The sequence below is a fragment of the Pezoporus flaviventris genome, unplaced genomic scaffold (assembly GCF_033815535.1).
Source record: "Pezoporus flaviventris isolate CSIRO_AGI_PZ_B2104156 unplaced genomic scaffold, CSIRO_AGI_Pfla_v1 ptg000001l, whole genome shotgun sequence".
In the NCBI taxonomy this organism is placed as follows: domain Eukaryota; kingdom Metazoa; phylum Chordata; class Aves; order Psittaciformes; family Psittacidae; genus Pezoporus; species Pezoporus flaviventris.
Genome location: NW_026892549.1, coordinates 33,767,676 through 33,786,617, shown reverse-complemented (window position 1 = coordinate 33,786,617; position 18,942 = coordinate 33,767,676). Strand labels below are relative to the sequence as shown.

The 18,942-nt window shown below is 39.9% G+C and overlaps 1 long non-coding RNA gene across 2 annotated transcripts; it reads left to right on the top strand.

Moving 5' to 3' along the window:
• The first annotated feature begins 5,060 nt into the window (after positions 1–5,060).
• LOC133268332 (uncharacterized) lies at positions 5,061–14,156 on the top strand. Of its 2 annotated transcripts, none has more exons than XR_009743039.1 (3): positions 5,061–5,234; positions 5,547–5,722; positions 14,058–14,156. It is a non-coding gene; the product is annotated as an uncharacterized LOC133268332 (long non-coding RNA). The 2 variants fall into 2 exon arrangements; XR_009743040.1 differs by lacking the exon at positions 5,061–5,234 and adding an exon at positions 5,271–5,313.
• Positions 14,157–18,942: the final 4,786 nt, after the last annotated feature.

Below are 18,942 nucleotides of genomic sequence, written 5' to 3'. Positions count from 1 at the left end.
CACCCAGCTGTCTGCTAAGCCAAGTAATAGGCGTTCCTGTGCCATCCATCTGCTGCTCTGGCTTGCTGACTCATTTTCTGGGGTGAGCTCCAGACCTGTTCTGTGTTCTGAGTGGACCTTAGACCTGTGTCACAGACTCAATTCCAGCCTCCTTTCCTGGCTGGGCTCCCTGGGAGGATCCTGCACATGACTTTGTCTCACCTAGTCTGGGACTGCCAATGGCGCCCATCACAGCCACCAGCACAGTCCCTTTCAGACAACGTGGGGCTGCACTCAGGTTCCCCTCATTTCCCAAGCTTGTTCTCCCCTTGCAGAAGACATGCTTTTGATGCTCCCTGATGAGTGGCCTTTTTTAGGATTCAAGATTAATCAGTATTCAATGCAACAGGAGAGCTCCAAGCCAGCCTTCCTTTAGTCAAGCTCTGGCCCCTCTGTGGTCTTGTCCTATATTCTCTGCTCACAAAACCCAGGGTTTGCTTGAGCATCTCACTGCTACACATAGTGCAACTGCTCAGGGCTCTTGCATTAAAGTTGAAGACTTCTCAGGCCTATAAGCATGGGTTTTCAAGGGGCTGGGGACAAGTCTATTACTGGCTCTACTTGGGTTTGCACCTGTATAAGCAGTTCTTGCTTCAGTGTGTAATCTTTTTGTTTGACTTAGGCACAGAACTCTTTAACCTGCTGTGTGACTTTGCGCAGATTTAAAACAGCCACCCTGTCCCCGTTTGTTAGTGGAACAGATAGAGTTTCCCTGATGCTATGCCAAATTTGTGCAGAATTTGAAATGTTCTTCTAGGTGAGATGCTGTGTTCTGTAATCCTTAAGGAGAGCATAATTTCTTTGGGGATATGTATAAATACAGTGACACAAAAAAAATCGACAAAACCCAGTTTTTCTAAAAGAAACAGTTGAATGTCTAGCCTGTACCCCCAGCTCTGTTCTTGCTGTTACTGCTTTTTAGAAGCATATGGTCATAGTAAACTCATACCAAATTTCTCAGAAAATCTGACAGAGGAGCACTTGAAGAGAAGCTTCAGTGTTATTCATGACTAGCTAACATAAGCTGACAATAGCCGATGACTGTAGTGAAATGCTGATGTTTCCATAGTGCTGCCTCTTCCTCTTTCTGGAGTGCTGGTTCTGAGAGCACTTACCAGCCAATGGTATTACCACATTGCTGAAACTAACTTCCAGATTCATGTAAAATTAATCATAGAATTCTACTTTTACAGAGAATAGTAGCCACTGGAGATAAGGTAATCTTGTTTACCTGTATCCTGTGACATGAATGTTAATGAACTCTAACCCAGGTTTGTATCAGGGACGAGGAAATATAGGTCAAAACTGTGATTTATACGATCAGCTATAGAATTTAAACACTAAATTCTCATTAATCTCAATGATAATTATTTAGCTAAATCCCCATATCATTTCAAAAATATGGCAGTGTTCTAACCACTCATTTTGTCACGTTCATACATTAGTGACAGATTTTGTAAAACTACTTTAATAAATTAAGAAAACACCAAAGTGCTGTACTGATAAGACAACCTGATTAGATTTTCTGTGGTAAAAGTACAAACAAAATACAGGTTTTGAAATGCAACACTCCAAAAGAAATACAGTAGGCTGAAAATTCTCGTAATGAGAAATCCATGAGCCTAAATATTTGGTGTTCCTGACTTGTTCACTTCCTCAGGTTAATGTTTCTTCAACATGTTTCCAGTTCTTTTCTTTCCTGAATCAGTAGTTGTACCTTCAAAGGTGATGATTTGCAAATGATGATTTCCAGCCTACTGTATTCTGTGTATGGCAGAATGTCCATCAAGATGCCTGTAGGTGACATTAGTAGTGCAATCATTCAAAATGAAGCCTGACAGCATTTCAATCAATTCGCTTTTCAACACTAGACATCAAATATACATCGCAAACCCAGCACCTGCTCTACTTTTAGTGTGACATCAAAAAGGTTAGCCTCGGGTCCTAAGGCAGAGGCTGTCTCCTGAATTGCTACATTAAGAAGTGACTTTGGCAATAATACTCATGGAGATTAACACTCCACCAAAACTGGCTCTCAACCTACGATACGGTCTAACCCCTTTGCTCCTTGAGTCTACCCCGTCACAGCCCACAGAAGCCTGCCTGCTACAGGCGGCAGCCACAGAGTCCAGCTCTTAACCTCATACTGTAGAGATGGACATCTACAGCAAAGATGCAAGCAGAATGGCAGCCTTACACTTATGACAATCTGCTCCAGGTCTGAGCTCCTCGGGAGTCAGCTTCCTCCTTTTGGTAACAGTTGCACTGCAGTATCCCCAGAGGCATCCTGAGGTGGCAAATTTTGCAGCCTTTCATGCTGTTTGGTGGGTCAATCGAGGCCTGTCTTTTTAAAACAGCAGGGAAAGTGTTAGGATGACATCTAGCTCTTGTAACACTGCTCTTGAGATGAAGAGGTTCAGCTACTGCCATCCTAGGACTTCTTTGTTTATTTTGCTGGGGATCAAGACCAAGCCAGTTAATTGTGCCTTTGCAAGTTCTAATTTCTCTTTTGTACTTTGGGCTGAAGTAAGCTCTACTCCTTGACACACGACAACTTATATTGCTGGATCTTCCAAGTCAGACCCATAATTCCCTTTAAATAAGAGGATAACTAGCTACAGTCAAAGAGTGTGGAGGTACCTGAGAAAGCAAGAAGGCACTGGATGTGCCCAGGATTTCGCAGGGGAATAATAAAGGCATGCCAGCACTCATAAAACTTAGAAGGACGGTGTAAATCCCTCTCCTTCTGTTCTGTTTGCTATGAAGCTTTGGTGCTGATGGCATAAATCAGGAGGATGAACAGCTGGGAGATGAATTATAGGAAACAGTGCTGGAAAGGCATTGTCAGTTGGTCGTAACAGCGGTGTACCCAAGGGCATGCAGATTGCTATGTGGCACAGGTGCAGTGTGGGCCTTCTGAGGGGACCCAAGGAGACAGGAACAGGGATCCAGGTGCGACAGGCTTATGAGGAGAGAATTTTGATGTGACCTGTTTACCACATGCCTCACCACCCCCTCCTTACTAGTGGTGCAGAAGATGTGATCTTTTATGCCTACAGGGACAATACCTGGTTCAGTCCGGATGTAATCCCAAGCACTAGGCAGGATGGTGCTGATCGCATGAGCCCACCAATCCTACAGTTGGGGATTGAAGGGTCACATTCCTTATGCAGAGCAACATCTTTCTCACATCATGCACAGTAAAAGGGTTAACAGCTAGTCTTACTATTAACTTTGAGCCCACAGTGGGTGGGAGGCTTGTGTCCCCTCACCCTGCAGAAACTGCCTGCAATCACATTCCTGGAGGTTCACAGAAGGCACTGCCCTGATTATTGCAGCCACTCTTGCCAAGAGACCCTCCATATCAGTAATACAAGTGCAGCAGGAGATACACATTCCACACGGCACAAAAAAGGTTAATGTAGGGCCCAATAACCTTCACAGACGAATCAAATGGCTGAGTAGAAAAAGCTGTCATTAATATTTGCAGTCCTAGCAGAGTCGCTGGAGGAAGAGGAATGCTGTCTTAGAAGATGATGTAGTAGAAGCAGTATACAGACAGACTTCAAGAAAGGTAGGAAATTGTATAGAGGTGGGAGAGATTATTCAGAGTTGCCCAACTCAGTGGCTTTGGTCTGAAGGGGTGTTTTTCTCTCGGAGGAGTGTCTGAATCTTCTCAGTGGAAATGGTGGGCTCTGGAGGTAGATGGATTGGATACTGGTAAATCCCAGGTTAGGGCAAGGTCCCTGCAGGCCTGCTCAGTCTGCTGTTGGGACATTCAGTTGGTTGATGCACTGTCAACATGCAAGTTCACAGATGGTAAACGGACTCAGAAGCCAGCCTGAGTGCTTGCTGAGGACACAGATGTGTTCTGAAGATTGCTTTGGTATTTAAGTGAAATGACTGCTTTTATTAAGAAGTATTGAAGCTAATAATAAATATTTATAAATTACTTTAGTGTATGAAACTGTTGACATAACATAAATGCAAATATTTCTTAGGAAAGTGAATAAACATACAAGGCTACATTACTTTGCAAATGAATTCATTAGTATTTATTACAGGAAATTACAATCAATTATTAAGCATTATGATGGCTTCCTTGGAGAATGAATGTATTATTTTCACTGTTATTAATAATTTCAATTACCAAGTTTAAGTACTGGTGATTTCCCCTACACATCCCAGGGCACTAATTTTTATGCAGCATCTAAAATATACTTAGTGTTTCTGGTTTGGATAGCTTTGTCATACATAATAAATAGTTGAAAATAAAGTTAATTTCTTCGTTGATAAGTGGAAATAGAAGCTCTGAGTGTCCCTTAGTTAGGACTTAGCCTGGGAGAGCTGCTTTATATTGTGCAATAAGGACTGTATTTGTCAAAATTTTTCCGCATCATAACCAAAATGCCATGAGGTCAGGTTTCACCCTGCTGCTGATCTTTACATCCTTTCTGTGAAGGGTTTGTACACTCAAAAGCTTGCTGCTCTTAGACCTACTGTATTAAACTGGTCTAATGAAACACTGGCCCCAAAATGTCTGTAGATTATGATGGTTTTACTGTTGGACCTGTAATTATCCCTCTGCTAACCTGGTTGCCCCTACTATAATCTTGTAGATCTCCAGTAATTAGACCCATTACACAATGTTCAGATAATCTGTTTTCAAGTTACCTTCTTTTGTCAAGCAGATGCAAAACCTGAATGTAGTTTTTTGGCTTGTTACCACAAGCCTTCACATCCCCACATCTGTGCTCTAGTTCTCCTCCTACGTGCCAATCTCCAGCACCTCTACACTCTGATCTCTCAAGTTGTTACTCCTGACTTCCTAGCTGCCTGACTGATGTGCCATGCTCTGGACACACAAACTCTAATGTAGAGATGAGAATTTTCACTTCTCAATTACCACAATTAATTTTGCACCTAGGATCTTGGCCTGGCCAACTGTACTTCTGACCATCCCACCCTTTCCTATGGTACTGCAGTATCCACTGAACTTCAGTTGTCCTTACAGTTTTCCAGAGCTTCTCTGCTAATGGGAAGCAACAGCAGCTAGGAGTTATCATTTCTTCAGTGCCCAGGCAGCCAGCATACAACCCACAGCCAGGGAGTGAAAGTGCTAATGAGGACACCTGAATTGATTTGGTGGCGACATTCAGCTGTTGATCCAATCACCAGACTATAAAAGCAGTAAGGTAGGTTAATAGAGTATGTTGCTTTATACTGAGGAGCAAAGTCTGTGTATGGTAGTGTTGCTTTATGGTACCTCATAAAGTGCATTATGCTAGAGCAAAGAACAGTTATTCTAGTTTTACTAGAAGTGGGATTTAAAAATACATGCAATTAAATTTTTACACATTCTTCTGTGACATGCTAAGTCACTTCAGTGCTACTAAATGAATAGATTGTAGATGTTGCGAAGAGGTTTGGTTAATACGGGTGTGAGTGGAAAAGTACTATAGTAGAGCTCTCTTTAGCTTCTTTTTCCTGGTATTTTCAACACAAAGAAATGAATGAATTCTTCATGAAAGTTGCTGGATGGAAAACTTCTGTTTCTTTTCACATGTCCTGGAGGAACAGCAGTGGATTCCCCTGCCTTGTTTGACTTCCTAGGTTGGTCCCTTGTGTGTCTCTCACAGGAGCTCTGTTTGATCACTAGTCTTTTATGTTGAGATAGTCCCAGGTAAGTGTTTGCTTCATAGGCTGGGGTTTTTTTTCCTCCTTTGTTTTTATCTCATTAGGAGCGGTTAGCTATTCAGTAGATATGGCCAGGTCAGCTGATACAGATCGAAAAATGCTGATCTGATGTTAACATCTTTTTAAAAAATAAGTGTGCAATTTTACTAATGCTGCCTGAGCAATCAGTTTTTCATTTAGGTATTTTCTAAGCAGGAATATAATGAAGTTGCCTGAAACTTGCTGTATAAGTTTATGTGATGCATTGAACCAGCAGAACTGTTATTTTAGGAAGTCAGTTATTGCCATGCTTTTAGTTCTGATGCATTTACAGTAACATTTTTCCATCCAGTAGTGCTTGACAGAGATGAGATCTTTTGCCTTCCATTGTAACAATTAAATATTTATTTTGATTTTTTTTCCCACATTTTAAACTGTAATTTCTTGTTGCACAGTACTTTGATATGCCCTGTTCAGATGGAAGGCATTATACAAGAATTCTGTTGCTGTCAGAATTGAGTGACTGTTAGAAAACATAACTAATAAACTTATAAGTAACTTAAGCTGGATTTCTGCTGTTGTTGCTCAATGCAGTAGTGTTTGAAAGACTTGGTTGCAAACTGGAACCCTGCTGTGCCAGAAGCTGTATTGACATTGGACAAAAAGGTAGCCACTGCTCTGAAGTGCTTTCAGTTTTCCCACAAACACTTAAGTAATTAAGTTGGAGGTTCAGTTTGTTTGTTTGCTTGCTTTGTACTTGGGCTGGCTTTTTTGTTTTCTTCTTTCCTGAACAATAATGAGAATTTATATTGAATGCACATGTTGTTTTAATTGTCTAGAATATGCCTAGGTGGTGTTATCTGAAAATTTCATCCACTGAAATAAAGGAAAACTTTCCTTTGCTGCTCTGCAGCAAGTTTTCTGTTCTACAATTATCTTCCTTCATGTTCTTAAACACTTGTACAAAAGGCATGGAAAACCTGTATGAGGGCAAGTGCCACTGACCAGTGACTAGGAAAAACATAAAAATTTGCTTTTAAAAAAATATGGTTTCAAAAAGGACACAGCCATCTTCAACCTGTTCTAGGCAATCCTTACCTGATCTTCAAAACCAAAACTACAGAATGTGGCTTTTTTAAATAAAGCAAGAAAGTTGTGGCTGTTTCACAAAGACTTACCTTGTCTTGGCAAGTGGATAATTGTTTTGTGACATTGGAGGCAAAATTAGAAAATCCATGTCGTTGGTGGTAAGAAAGAATCAGAAGCCACAAACTTTCCTGAGTAATTTATAGGAGGGAGCTGACACAGAAGGGTGAAGCATATTCATGATGCTAGGGGTCAATCTCATTCACTTTGTCTTGGCCCACGCTATGTTTCCACCTGTTGCTTTCTAAGCCTATGAATTCCCCAAAACTGCCATAAGTATAAAACAAATCCATTTTGGTCTGCCAGCAGTATTTCAGCCTTTTAGGCTTGGGGATACTTGTTCCGCTTATTAGTTGCGTGTCTTAGGTGAATTCATACAGATGGTTAGATAGGGCAAAAGATTTACTTTTAGATTTATTGAGGGAGCCTATTTTTCCCCTCCTGGCTGACATCAATAGGGTTGCGTGGTCTATTCACTTCATCAGAAAGTGCACCCTGAGAAAGTACGGAGAAGGCCCCGACTGCAATCCTGCCTTCGAACAGGTCACCACTCCATTGTTCTGGAACAATAAAGGTTTAATAAACAGTCTGACTAGAAAGATTGTGAGTTATGACACTACAAAGAGCCCTGCTGAAAGCAAAACAAGACAAGAAAGAAACAGGGTAAGGCATAGAAAAACATTTATAAACATTAAGTTAAATCCTGTGTCTTGAGCAGGACATTGATCCAGTATGTCAGAGGAACAGTGCTACCTTACAGCAGTGCTGAAGTTGCTCTATTAGTGTTTACTCCACACAGTGTATATGCTGTATAGTAACAGTAAAAATAAATGTGTAGGCACACAAGTACTTAAAAACTTGATTACTGCTGACTTCAAAGGGATTGTTTGCACGTTTCAAGGTAGGCATAGACTTACAGTTCTTTTTGGGTACTTGAAAGAGGCTGTGGATGGTGCTCTTGTACTTGAACTGCTCATCGCATTTGTCTCATGTTACCTGAAGTTACTATTTCAAATGACTATCTGTTACCCCTATTCATAAATTTAGCACTGCCCCTACAAACTTTCCCATTGGCAAGGCCTGCTACAGTTACTCATAGTGGTAACTGATGTGGAAATATTTTTGCATTACTGGAACTTACTTCGAAGTGTACCTGTCTTCGCTACACAACATGCAGTACCTGGTGTAACAGGTGCCCTGTGGGTGTAAAGCAATGCGAGTGAGTAATCGGTGGTGCAAGTGGAGGATGCTCTGGGAAATACAGAGCACAAAAGGAAGCCTCTCAAATTCGAATAGCTGATGTGTTGAAAGCATTCAGACTTGAATATGTTTTAAATTAAAAACAATTTCACAAAGGTAATCTGATTAACCTATCCTTTGTGCAGTCGCTTAAATGGTCTCTTTATCTAGGTGTTATTCAGTGGAGGGGAAATTATCAGCATTTCAGTCCATCACACCAAACCCAAGAAACTTCTCTTCAGAGCTGTTCTGTAAATGCAAGATCTTTTTTCCTCCCTCTTGGAACTGTAGGTCTCTGAAACAGTAAGATCATATTACTTTGTTATATGAGCTGCTAAAGTTCTTAATTTTGGATGCTGGTGCCCAGAGGACAAGTAATCAGTTATTAAGCTAATCAGCCTTATGTTGTAGTGCATCAGTTTGATGAGGTTCGTGTTAAAAATCTGGCATAAGTATTTGCAACCTTCCTGTGTTAGTGGAATGTAATGTTTTTCCATGCAAAGATCAACTTAACAAGCAGATTTAATCCGACACTGGGGGAGAGCAGGAGTGGGGTCAGGGCAGAAGGGACTGAAGCTCTGTGTACTAAGCTTCCACCCCTATAGATATGGCGAGCAATTTTTACCAAATAGAAGGTTCCGCATGTACTTCAGTAAAGCAGGTGATCAAAATGCAAGGCAATAACAATTTAGAAGCTGCCATTTTCCTGCTCTTTTTTTAATGCATCTATAAAGAGCGCCCAAAAAGGCTTGTGTGCACCTGTTTAGAAGCATTATAATTAACCAGCTCTCATTTGTTAATAAGTAGATAACAGAAGATTAGAAGTATACACTTGCTATTTTGTTTTGCTTTTAAACTAAATTTTAAATGGGTCTTGAATAGGATTCAGTAATATGTGATGTCTGTTTATTAAATGTGCCAAGCAAGCTTTTAGACAAAAAGCAGGGAACTTGGAGAGGACTGAGAAATAATTATTATACAGAAAAATACTGCAGCTCAAGTTTCCAGTTAGGTGAAGGCCCTAGTTGCTTGGGATTACAATTAATTCAAGTGAGAATGTGTTCACTGTTTTTATCAAGATGCCGGAGTTTCTACATCAGGCTTGTGGAGTGGGGGCAGTCCAGGTTTATGGAGCTGAAGTTTGCATTCTGCAGCCTTCATCAGTCTGAAGCTAATTAGCAGCCTCTACACAATAAGGCCACAAGTCATTAATCATAGGAGATGAGAGCAGTCAGCCCCCCATCCTCGACATCTCAAGAAAAGTTTTCTCTCGCGCCTTTTTTTTTTTGTGATAGGGCTTCAAAAGTCGCAAGATTGCTTTTCATGGTCAATAGTGTGTGAAGTATAAGCCATGTCTTGATGTGACAGACAAGGGACCACTGTTCAAGGACCCATTGGATTCTTTCTTTTTTTTAATGCTGTCCTCTAATAGAATGGAGTCAACTGATGACTTTATTTGCTTTGAGTTGAAGCACAGTTCAGATGGGAATCAAAAAAAAGTTCTAACAAGTATAATTTTTGTTAAAGGGAAGTTTGAATTTTTTACAAAGCTGCTTAGTTCTTTTAAAAAGTTACAATCCTTTCTTATGCACAGCTAATGAGGAATGAAAGTCCTTTCACATGCCTAATACAGTTTAGTACAGTGTGTCTTGAAAACTAATGCTAACAGCTGCAGGCTAAGCACTAGGAGACCCTTGCAGGGAAGAAAGAAAATCAAATTCTTGAGGCTATTGATCAAACTTCTTCCAAAGTAGTGAACCTAAATAACAAGCTTGCTCTCTGAAATGACACCAAGAATTAGATTATGCATTATACTTCATCTTAGCATACTTTCTATGTGCAGATATCTATTACTCCCACAGTAGAGGGATAAGTATCTAAAATAACTAGATACATTCATGGAAACATTTTCTATAACAGAAATTCTGCTTCCTATATCTTTCTTAGTCTAATTCTTCTCTACTTTGTGTGTGTTTGCGTCATGTCTATACGCTTGATGCTCGTCTCTAAGAGGTCTTACTCCTGAATTGTCCATAGCATGTCCTTGCGCCTCTTGATAACATCATTGTTTCAGGCTGAGAAAGTGTATTACAATATTACAGCCATTTGGAGCTTCTGGCTGGGGCAGTCAAGGAGAGGATTTTATAAATCTTCTCTTATTAATAACTGAATCCTTCATATAAACAAAACTGGATTTTTTTTTTTTTTTTTTTTGTGGGACAGGTTTTAAAAAAATTTCTTGAAGACCTAAGTGTATCTCTCAAGGCCTCCTAGTAGTCATAGTTGTCATATCAGCCGCCATGGACTTTGCTGGTTTACTTCAGGAATTACAGTAACATTGAGAGCAGATAATGGGCTTTTCTCTATTCAGCTCTCCAGGAGTCCCTTGTTCTAGCAGGCACTATACCAAACTAAATCCATCCTTGTGCCTGGAGTCATCCACTATATGCTGGGGGTGGCTTTTAGCAGGTGTTAGCACAAGCAGCAAAGCTGCGTGGTGACATGGTACTACACATCACTGGCAGCAGCCTACAAACACTGAGATTTATTGCTCCTCTATTAGCAGTTCAAGTTGAGTTTTTATTTGTTTTATCTTTTTTTCCTTGTTTGGGGAGTCAAAATAATGTTGAATATCATTTGGTGGGGTTTTGGGTTTGTTTTTTGTGGTTGAAGATTTTGTTGCTTTTTGTGATTTTAGTCTGTGAGATAAAAACTGAAAGTGGGGAAAGAAAAAATATAATTAAGAGGCTTAAACAAGCTTCTGCCTCCAGAAGCTCAGCAAGCAGCTGTCTGTACTTCTAATACAGCTATATGTTGTGTTTACTTGTCTGGATCACCAGTGGTTTTTGTCCTTGGATCTCTTCTGTTCTAACTCAGTGAGAATGATGTGTATAAGCTGTTTCATATCTTGTGCCTATTCTGGGGTCCAGTCTCTGGTGATCATCAGGTGATCATTTAGGGTGACAGCAGGGAGGAAATTATCCCAGTCATAAGATAATGGTTGAAAAGATAACTCTAGATGAGTGAGAAGGTGTGTGCTTTGGTGCCTCAGTGGTATACCTTTATTTTGATATGTTGCTCCCTTCTGAGAGTAGGATTGGGAAGCCCTATTAAGTGCAACATTTCATTGCATATTTGGTTCCCACTCCCCCACCCCCATTTGCATACTCTTGCTCACTCCTTGCTTTCGAGTTCTCTGTTTTTGAAATGTGAACCCAGTGACATTCCAGTTCACACCAAGCTTTCCATGCTGGCCTGAGTGGGCCTGGCAATTAGGCATCCTAAGAAAAAGGGCCCCATGCAGAAACTTGAGCAAAAACCCTCCAAGCCCTAGGAGCACTGAAAGAGCCATTACATTCCTTCTGTCGTATCAGTGAAATGGCACATTTTGAAAAGTTCACCTAATATATCTTTAAATCATAGACTATAGCACTGGTTATGGTCTATTGTATCAACTCATACATTTCAATGAGAGGGCATTTTCTTTCTTTTCCTCTCTTTGTAATCCTAGGAAGAAAAAATATGACATGCATCCACACAAAAGAAAATAGTAATGAAATCACATTAAGGATTTGACTAAGCCCACACAAGCAGAGAGTTAAGACTGATATTCTGTCATTACCTCAGCTCATTACATCTTAGGGTTTTGTTAGTTGTGCAGTCGGTAAGATCACCCGCTGTCTGGAGAATCCTGTACTACCTGGAAACAAAAGGAAGTGTTATGCTGCAGCTTTACCTCTGAAATTTCTTTGCTTTGCCAACTCTCCTCAGTGTTACCATAAAACAGTTTTTGGTGACTTATATGTATTAATGGCATTAATTAAACTATCAACAAAGCTGAATGGGAGAAAATGTGTCTCTTCTGAACTTCTTTCTTGAATAGGAGTAAATGCCTCATTAATCTTAAGCATCAAACCAAGAACACTGTGTTTGTTAGATAGAATAATAAATGACTTTACAGGAAATACACAATAGCAGATGCTGGAATGCATCCATTCATTAGTCACTGTGCATAAATATCCCCTTATTTCCATTAAGAGACATTTAATGGAGGGCCAGCCCGACAAACATGCGCAAGCTTTCACTCACTCACTGAGGAAACGGAAGGGAGAAAATGTCATACAAATTTGCCTGCTGAACGCAAAGCATCACATACCTTATCATGTGTGCTTTTTGTGTTCCTTGCCTATCTTTCATCAGATGGAAATGTACGTTAGCAAAGGCAAAACTGTCAGACAGCTTTTGGAAGCCCATAAGACATTATACTTTGTTCCACCTCTGGTTAGAAAGTCTGTTTCACTAGTGTGTCATCTTGGAGAAAATTGCCAACTTTACTGACATTAATGTAGACTCGAAGCCCAGTTTGACATCTGGTAAAGTCAAAGGAAGGCTATTTGTCTCAGAACTTTACAGCAAAATATTTGGTTTGATTTTTAATCGGTGTCTTCTAAGATACTAAGAAACAAGCTTGCTTCAGTGAATAATAATGTATTTTAACAATAAAAGAAGTAAGATTTATTCCCTACCCTACCAGCCTTGCTTTCTGTAAACTTTAGTACACTTGTATGTATTTTCTAGTACCTTGTAAGATAACTGAGCCAATGAGGAGCCTCTGAGTTCCTGATAACTGAACCAATGAGGCAAACAGGTACAGCCACATTGTTAAGAAAAAAAACAAAAGCCTTTATAGTAATTGTGTGGAGGGGAAAGGCAAAACTCTTGGTCAGAACTGTTTTTCTGGGACTGTTGATTCAGTGCACAAGAATTTTACATGTATTACAGGAGCGCCTAAATGATTTCCTTAGTACGTTCCTTTGTTTCTCAGTGCATATCTCAATGAAATTTGACTGAAGGATTACTTTTAGCATAACAGTTCTTCAATGATGTCAGCAGTGTTTGCATGTCCTTTTGTGTTTGAGGTCTCTCTGGTTTTTAAGGCTAAATTAACCAGAAAGACAAGAAAACCCTTGATTTATGAAACATGCTTAAGCTGGTGATTGCATTGTGTACCAAAGGTATCTGTGCGCTGTAACAGCACCCACCCCCTCAACAAATCAAGAATCTTCCATCTGAGCATGCATGTGCCTTTTGTCAATGTATTTTCCACTGGTGTTGTGCTGCTTCATGCCAGAATACTAATCAGGGTGCTTGGCTTTTAGCCTGGACAGGCTCAGCCGCATAATATAAGGAAAGACAAAATTTAATTTCTTATACTGGAAGCTTCTGAATAAGTATGGATTTGAAAAACTGCTACGCATGATTTGGTGAATCTTCTCACTGGAACTGAGAGCTTGGCAATGCTTTATTGTATTGTCCAGTAATTTTGGAGCAAAAACTTCAAGCTGGGTACAGTGGTAACTTGGGAGGTAGTGCTTATTTTCTGCTGGACTAAACTTGCAGTCTTTGCTCAGAAGCCCTACTTATATGAGCAAAGCATCAGTTTGCTTACAGATTTAGAGCCACAGGTCAGCAGTGAGTTATTAAGAAAGTCAAGGGAGGAGGAGAAGTTTTGTTTGGAAGTATTACATAATGATGATAGCAGCCTAAATTTTCAGAGGTGACCAGTGATTTTTGAAATTGAAAATGCCAAAGAGCTTGGTGTTCCCACAGATCTGTCCTCTGAGAACTAGGCCTCCTTCGGTTGGTCATAGAAATTACTGCTAGGCTAATGGTTCACTAATAATGATAGACAATATTAGTACTTTATGAAGTGAGATGTAAATTTAAGTTTCTAACCAATTTTTCACCATTAAAGATCCCAGGGAAACCTCACTGGAGAATTAAAAAATTTTCCCTGTTGTGATTGTCAGATTTTTCTTTTGGGGTAACTTACATTTTTCCTGCATTACACTATTGGTATGGTTTCATCTGGGTAGGTACATTGGTACTTGGGTTTAAGTGTCCATATCCTTCAAAATCTGTCCCATTGCTGTACTATAATTATATTTCTATCCTAGGAGCAGCTATATTCCTGTGACCAGCCAAACCCTTTCAATATGCACAGCACTAAACTGAATTACACCAAATTTAACTATCTTAACATTGATTAGACAGGTATGCAGTTAATAAAACACAACATTACCCTTTTCTCTCACTGTGCAATCATAGTGGGTCATTTCCACTACTGGTTCCAACAGGTCAACCATAGCTGGAGCCAGAAAACTCCTTTGGAAGAAAAGAGCAGAGTTGTTCTTTACAACTGGAATAGCGGGTGGGAATCCTCCGGACTCCATCTGGAACAGCTTTGACCAAACAAAAGCTCCAGATCCGCTCTCAGTGCAGTCGGTGGGAATACTGCCACAGCATTCCTTAGGAGCAACATTAAGCTTCGATTATGGTCACAGCAAGAGAGTAGTACATGTACAGATGCCAGAAAATATCAACAAATAATTCTAGAAATGTCTGTCTCTACTTTCCTTTCTTTTTGTTTTAAGGCAACTAACAGAAAATGTTTTCCCTGTCAGGGATGAGAATTAAAGTCTAAGGCCCAAGCTCCATCTGCTTCCCAAGAGAGACGGGTCAGGAAAGCCATGGTTTTCAAAGTACTCTAAGCCACTGTCCCCTATTCCAAATGCAAGGTTGGGCAAGGGCCTTGACAGCCACTGGTGTTGTTGCCAGCCCTCCCAGGGAAGCACAGTATTGTTGAGTGCAGCCTGCCTTGGACTTTCCCCCTCCTAGCCACAAGGGTCTACACTGGGACTGCTTGAGTTTTCTTTGACAGCTGGGTATACTGTTGGAGCAAGCACAGCAAAATAATGGTACAAGGTCTGAAAAGCAGGGGCCAGATTGTGGCCCTGGGTCTCCAAAAGGCCAGAGAGCAACAGCACCTTTCAGATAGCTCTTTCCCACCAAGAGCATTCTCCTCATGTACTCGATCGCATCCACTCCCTGTTCTGTGTGCTAACTCTGCCTGTGCCTTTTTTATTAGTATTTCACAGCATGTGTGCTCAGAACATCTTTCTTATGTTAAAATCTTGAAGAACTAGCTTTGCAAATCAGGATAACCTTAACCAGGAGGGAGGCAATAAAGCAGACTTTGTGGGTCCTGAATTCTTTCTTGCCTGAAACAGTTAAACGCATGGGCAGACCCTAGACCTTTCTGGCTGCTGAGTGAAGTAGAAATTAAACAAAGTACAGTACAGTGGGAAGAAACAACTGCAGAAGTTTTCCTTAACACACAGTGTGGACAGATTTTATTCCATTAGATTAATTTTAAAGGACAAATGGCATAAATTATGTTGTATAACTTTCTACAGTTGTGCTGTTTACAAACGTTGAAGTCTTTAGCTCCTGAGGCTTTTTTATCATTAACTTCAATGGAAGTACAACAGTATTTTTAAAATGCTTTGTCTAGAGACCTGCATAATTATTCCTTTCCTGTGAGGCCTTGTAGAAAGGACTATAACATAGATTTTACTTCTTCGTAAGAATTAATTCTAGACAGTCGAGATGCCTCTTTGTTTGTAAATTTTCTAACTGTATAATCCAGGCTTTAATGCTGACCACAGTGTGAGCACTGAAGCTTAGAATCTGAAGTGCTTTGGATATTGTCCCATGATAGTTATTCCATAAGCTACAAAGGAGAGGCCTTTCCAAAAGTGGAAAATATTGAGAGTACGGTCCTGCTGGTCTGGAGGCAGAAAAGGGTAGTCAGTAGGGTATAAGAAAATGAAAGCTAAAGGCCAAATGAATGTTGTCCATTCCTATGACTGAAATTTTTTTTGTGTATGTAGTGGTGAAAACATAAGCATATAAATAACTGCTGATACCAAAGAACTCATTGTAACTGAATTAAAATACTTAGGTTTTTAATTCTCTAAAGACTAATCAGAAGCATATAAAAATTAGCAAGTAATTCTAGACTGCTCAGCAGTATCAGCCTAGGGAAGCAAATGTAAAACCAAATCATTCTGACTTGTTGGATCTTGGATCCACTTTGTCATCACTTTGCAGCTGCAAAAATGCGGCACAAACTTCAGAGAGATTCAGAACCAGCTTCCCTTAAAACATGTGTCATTCACTCCAACTACTGAGAGTCATCAAGAGGTTGCTTTGGATCTAGAAATTACTAAACTTTATTTCATGTGTTTTGGGAAATACCTTTCCAACCCCACAAAGTGAGGAACAGTACATATTTACTTATTCCCTCCTCTGCGGTTACAGGCAAGTAACTTGCCGTCTTAACGTCAGTTAAAACAGCAAAGACCTGTCAGTTGTCTTTGATGTAAATGTCAAGGTACTGTGAAATGTGGTCACACAGAAATGTGCTTGTCTGGTAACAAAGGGAGAAGATCCTCAAGCAAGCTGTTTGGTCTAGTCTGGTTTGTTAGGATGCTGTAGCATATAAGGACTATCTGTGGTGTCTGATGACATCAAAGCGAACACAGATGTGCAATCCCTGTTTGTTCAGCTTCATATCAAGTAGATGAGAGAGATTGTGGTGGGGGTAAATCTAGATGTACTTGAAGAAGGATTCCTACCTACTCTCTACTCACAACTCTCCAGTGACTCATTATGTGGCCAAAAAAAAATGAATGACACTGTATTTTTGATCTGGCGTATTTGTTTTCAAATCATTTCACTCTGTATTTTTTAACGTGGGCAATTGGCATGCTGTTTCAGCTGTTGTATGCTCTTGAAAAGAATTGCAGCTGTGCATGGTATGATATAATTTGCAGGCATCATGTATATGTTTGCATGCAGAGTGCTGAGACTGTGATCTTGGTGTGCTATGTTTTACATCTTGATCCCACCTCTGCTTTTAAGTGCATGCCTGTTGATCCAGCTCTGCTGGCTGTCAAACAGTGGGAGAACCATGGTCTTGCTGTGTCTGTCCACATTCTAGAGCTAAATCCTCCTACTTGTGCTCTAGGAGTTCAACGACTGACACAATTCTGACATCCCCAATACAGATGAAGGATGAGGCACTCTAGTTCCCCTCCACCCCCAACACAGATGCACAGCCTAAGCCTGTGACTAAGTGTCATTTTGACTTGAATTCAGCAATGCACTCACTCAGGCTTGATCTTAAGCGTATGGATAATTCATTGGTTTTGAGCAAACTTAAATACACCATCTTTAGGGGGACTAAGCATGTGCTTGGTTGCTGAAATGAGATCTTTGGGTTTTTTAAATACGTTCATGCCTAGCTATAAGTACAAACAAATGCTAGCATACATGGTTAATGATGCTCCAGCCAGAATTGCTCATCCTTGCAGCTGTACATCAGAGTGTAATTTTAATTAGAGTTTAATTATCTTTTCATTTATTTTCTTCAGCAAGCAAATTTATACCTACCTTGCTGTAAGTTTTCCTGGGAATGTAAATTAAAGTAACATTAATAACACTATATTTCTCCTAATTTGTGTGTCTACGCTTATTTATCTGGGGTTTTTATTAGTCATAATGAAGTATGTTTGGAGAAATCGGGCAACTAATCTATGTATAGAACATAATGTTAAGCAATATCATTATAATAAGAGGATGTTTCTGATTTACTGAATAGAAATAATAATACTATAAATTTACAATTAAGGGGTTTAATATACTAAAATTAATCTGAGGGGAAGTTGTCTGAATAACAAGGGTTTAAGTAAAAAAAGTCTTTTTTTGGCACTGGAGATGGAAATGTTCAAAAATGACCTTAATTTTTTTTTTCTTTTTTTCAGAAGTCAGCTATTAATGGAACATAATGTCAACCTAACTTGCAATTGTTCAATACTTTGTTACGGAAATTAATCTTTTCTGGAAGACATTTGTAGGGAAAAGTTTGCTTTGAGCATTTTTACCAGCTTAGGGAAGTTCAGAATATCCAAATTTTCCTACTGGAGTTATTCCTTAGGCGTAATGCCACATATTTAGTAATTTAAGAATTTGTATTTCTGCAGACACACCTCCTTCAGTCCAAATAAATGCTTTAAAATCATTCATCAATAGATGAGAAAAGCAGAAAACTATTGTGCATCAATATATACAGCAGAAGCCTCAAGCATAGGGGAGCAAGTTACAATGAGTTTATCTAAAGTGGCCAATCATTTGAATGATCAAATTTTGTACATTTTACTTAAAATATCTTAAGAGGTTGACTTATCTGTACTGGTCATGTATAAACTTTTTCTGCATCTTCTTTCGTCTTTTTTTAAGTCTGTAGGTTATTTCAAAGCATTGCTTAGCCAGCATCCAGACTAGGGATGGGTGGTTCTGTTGTGTTGCTTTCGGTTTGTAGTTCCGAATTACTTCACTCTGCATGCCTGAGTCAGCTGGGCTCACTTCTCTGGTATCTAAAAGTTCTTTCTTCAAGTTTTATACATATTTAGATGGCTGCTAACGTAGGAGTTCTCAGAGTCTCTTCAGATGCCTATCTCAGAACAATAAACTGTCTGCTTCCCCCTCCCCCTTTAGTTTCTATATTATGAAAAATAATTTCGGGGGCTGGGGGGGGAAATTTTTGCTTGGTTTTTGTCTCCCCCTCCCTCCTTAATCCTTTAATTTTGGGATGCAATCTTTCTAGCCTGTCCACAGTAGCAAGACTTTCTGTGGAGCTAGAAAGTGATTTTCTACTTTACTTCCCATATGGTGAAGTGCCTTGCTGTGGGAGGTGATATCTAGTCATAGATTGCCTCTGCAGAGAAGGCACAGGATTCTTATTGTGGATGTCTAATGGTGGGCAAGGTAGTGAGATGTTGGAGGGGCTATGTGGCATCAGGGACCAAGGCTAATTGCTACAATTGCATTTCTGCAGACTGTTCTGAGTCTAGAGGATGTCACTGAGTAATGCTGCTAGGAATAGTGAAAATACTGCTAGGACCAACCTACATTGCAGGTATTCACCCGGACTGTGGC